This window comes from Schistocerca americana, unplaced genomic scaffold, assembly GCF_021461395.2.
Source record: "Schistocerca americana isolate TAMUIC-IGC-003095 unplaced genomic scaffold, iqSchAmer2.1 HiC_scaffold_266, whole genome shotgun sequence".
Taxonomy (NCBI): domain Eukaryota; kingdom Metazoa; phylum Arthropoda; class Insecta; order Orthoptera; family Acrididae; genus Schistocerca; species Schistocerca americana.
Window position 1 is genome coordinate 192,501 of NW_025725979.1, and position 3,961 is coordinate 196,461.

The 3,961-nt window shown below is 55.1% G+C and overlaps 1 non-coding gene across 1 annotated transcript in view; it reads right to left on the minus strand.

Annotated features, from left to right (window-relative positions):
- The window catches only part of LOC124577376, a 1,910-nt gene extending 533 nt beyond the window's left edge, over positions 1-1,377 (minus strand). Inside the window, exon 1 of the ribosomal RNA XR_006972629.1 lies at positions 1-1,377. This exon is cut by the window's left edge and continues 533 nt beyond it. This is a non-coding gene — a ribosomal RNA (small subunit ribosomal RNA).
- Positions 1,378-3,961: the final 2,584 nt, after the last annotated feature.

The window sequence follows — 3,961 nt, forward strand, 5'->3', positions numbered from 1 at the left end:
CCATGCACCACCACCCACCGAATCAAGAAAGAGCTATCAATCTGTCAATCCTTCCGGTGTCCGGGCCTGGTGAGGTTTCCCGTGTTGAGTCAAATTAAGCCGCAGGCTCCACTCCTGGTGGTGCCCTTCCGTCAATTCCTTTAAGTTTCAGCTTTGCAACCATACTTCCCCCGGAACCCAAAAGCTTTGGTTTCCCGGAGGCTGCCCGCCGAGTCATCGGAGGAACTGCGGCGGATCGCTGGCTGGCATCGTTTATGGTTAGAACTAGGGCGGTATCTGATCGCCTTCGAACCTCTAACTTTCGTTCTTGATTAATGAAAACATACTTGGCAAATGCTTTCGCTTCTGTTCGTCTTGCGACGATCCAAGAATTTCACCTCTAACGTCGCAATACGAATGCCCCCGCCTGTCCCTATTAATCATTACCTCGGGTTCCGAAAACCAACAAAATAGAACCGAGGTCCTATTCCATTATTCCATGCACACAGTATTCAGGCGGGCTTGCCTGCTTTAAGCACTCTAATTTGTTCAAAGTAAACGTGCCGGCCCACCGAGACACTCACTCAAGAGCACCCTGGTAGGATTGCAACGGGGTCCGCCTCGGGACGCACGAGCACGCACGAGGCGCGTCGCACGCCTTCAGCTCGCCCCACCGGCAGGACGTCCCACGATACATGCCAGTTAAACACCGACGGGCGGTGAACCAACAGCGTGGGACACAAATCCAACTACGAGCTTTTTAACCGCAACAACTTTAATATACGCTATTGGAGCTGGAATTACCGCGGCTGCTGGCACCAGACTTGCCCTCCAATAGATACTCGTTAAAGGATTTAAAGTGTACTCATTCCGATTACGGGGCCTCGGATGAGTCCCGTATCGTTATTTTTCGTCACTACCTCCCCGTGCCGGGAGTGGGTAATTTGCGCGCCTGCTGCCTTCCTTGGATGTGGTAGCCGTTTCTCAGGCTCCCTCTCCGGAATCGAACCCTGATTCCCCGTTACCCGTTACAACCATGGTAGGCGCAGAACCTACCATCGACAGTTGATAAGGCAGACATTTGAAAGATGCGTCGCCGGTACGAGGACCGTGCGATCAGCCCAAAGTTATTCAGAGTCACCAAGGCAAACGGACCGGACGAGCCGACCGATTGGTTTTGATCTAATAAAAGCGTCCCTTCCATCTCTGGTCGGGACTCTGTTTGCATGTATTAGCTCTAGAATTACCACAGTTATCCAAGTAACGTGGGTACGATCTAAGGAACCATAACTGATTTAATGAGCCATTCGCGGTTTCACCTTAATGCGGCTTGTACTGAGACATGCATGGCTTAATCTTTGAGACAAGCATATGACTACTGGCAGGATCAACCAGGGAGCTGCGTCAACTAGAGCTGAGCAGCCGGCCGCCCGGGAGTGTGTCCCGGGGGCCCGCGCGAACACGCAAGCGTCCGCTCAATTATTCTGCAAACAGGAGGAGGCTGAGCTCCCCTGCACGATACACCTCGAAACCCTCTCAGGTCCCGGCGGCGCGCAGCGCCGTCCTAAGTACTTGGTCGGGTTCGAGAGAGGCGCAATCGCCCGGAGTTTGGCGAGTAGACGCTTTAGGTGCGACCACCCGTGCTCCCAACTGAGCTTGCCGCTGCCGACAGAGGCCCGGGAGCGTGCTGTCGTGGCATTGCCGGCGGGAGACAACACGCGCCACCTACGGTGGCCGGCAGCTCCAACGCCAGCGCCACAGAAGGACAAAAGCCCCACTTGGGTGCCGAAGCGAACTCTCCCAGCACAGCGCACGCGCCAACACGTCCGCACAGCTGCGATACAAACCACCTGCGAGAACCGCAGAGGCGACCGAGCAGCAGACGGCGTCGCGGCGCCGAGCGCCGGGCGGCGGCGCATCCTCAGCGCACACAGTCCTCAATCGGACCAGCACACTGCAGATGTCCACCGCGCTTCGCACCGGGCCCGCGAGGACCTACTTTGGCCGCACGGCGCCGCGTGCAGGGTGCGCCGGCGCGCAGCTGCGCCGCCTGCCGCCTCCGTCGGCCGGCGCGCCTGCCACTGGCCGCCCCCACCAGCCGGCTGTAGCGCGTGCGCCCACGCACCGCGCGGCCAGCACGCCGGGAGGCCCCCCCTCACCGGCCGGGGACGGTCCCACCCAGCCACCGCCGCGTATCGCTTCACACCCACATGCCATTCACGTTCGTGGGCATGGTGGGTATCGCTGAAACAACCGGTTGGTAGCTCAACCGATCGTCGCCATCACTGATTCACCTCTAGCGAGAACAACCGCACCACAACGGTTTACCAGTTGTTCATTTGCGTAACGTCACCAGCAAACGTAGACGTCCATCGCCATTTGCAAATTCAACGATTGTTGCATGCCTGTGTCAGGTGTCACGACACACTATGTCTGCCCACATACACGCAACAACATGTGCACGCTTCGCGAACACGTGGAAGGTGGCCCCCGTACGTATGCGATGTCCATTGCGCGAACGACTGTCAACCGGCCTCTGTCGCATGTCGCAGATGTGGAACGCAGTGCACCATGCTGTCACGGTGTGTGAGAAGAGACGACTACGTCTGACAACACGCGCCACTACATCAACAGACGGCTCATGCTGATCGCCATCCAGGGCATACCACACTGCAATCCGGCTCTTATAGGGAGACGACACATAGCTGAGTGCACAACAGTTGGACCGCATGGTTCGCCGTTGTTGGCGCAGTCGTTGTACGGTCACATGTACCACGATGTATCATTCAGTACATGAGGACCAATGTGCAGTACAGTGTGTGATTTGGACGTACAACATCAGCGGACAGTTGACACAGGCCGTACCACAGCGTAGGCTAAGTGCTTCGCCATGCGAATGCCAATGAACAACTGCGAAGGGCATTGAGCATGTACGTCCTGCTGCCATCCACATTACAGTGTATCGCTGCAAGGTGTTTAACATGAAGCGATACACTGGGGACCAGGCAGTGCGAGTAGCAAACTATATTGCGGGGGTTGCAGTTAGGCAACACTACACTAATTTAACGCGTCGTATGACAATTACAGAGCGGGTTAAGGCCCAACGTGTGTTGGGTTAAGGCCCAACGTGTGTTGGGTTAAGGCCCAACGTGTGTTGGGTTAAGGCCCAACGTGTGTTGGGTTAAGGCCCAACGTGTGTTGGGTTAAGGCCCAACGTGTGTTGGGTTAAGGCCCAACGTGTGTTGGGTTAAGGCCCAACGTGTGTTGGGTTAAGGCCCAACGTGTGTTGGGTTAAGGCCCAACGTGTGTTGGGTTAAGGCCCAACGTGTGTTGGGTTAAGGCCCAACGTGTGTTGGGTTAAGGCCCAACGTGTGTTGGGTTAAGGCCCAACGTGGGTTGGGTTAAGGCGCAACGTGGGTTGGGTTAAGGCCCAACGTGGGTTGGGTTAAGGCGCAACGTGGGTTGGGTTAAGGCGCAACGTGGGTTGGGTTAAGGCGCAACGTGGGTTAGGTTAAGGCGCAACGTGGGTTAGGTTAAGGCGCAACGTAGGTTAGGTTAAGGCGCAATATAGGTTAGGTTAAGGCGCAATATAGGTTAGGTTAAGGCGCAATATAGGTTAGGTTAAGGCGCAATATAGGTTAGGTTAAGGCGCAATATAGGTTAGGTTAAGGCGCAATATAGGTTAGGTTAAGGCGCAACGTAGGTTAGGTTAAGGCGCAACATAGGTTAGGTTAAGGCGCAACATAGGTTAGGTTAAGGCGCAACATGGGTTAGGTTAAGGCGCAATATAGGTTAGGTTAAGGCACAATATGGGTTAGGTTAAGGCACAATATGGGTTAGGTTAAGGCACAATATGGGTTAGGTTAAGGCACAATATGGGTTAGGTTAAGGCACAATATGGGTTAGGTTAAGGCACAATATGGGTTAGGTTAAGGCACAATATGGGTTAGGTTAAGGCACAATATGGGTTAGGTTAAGGCAC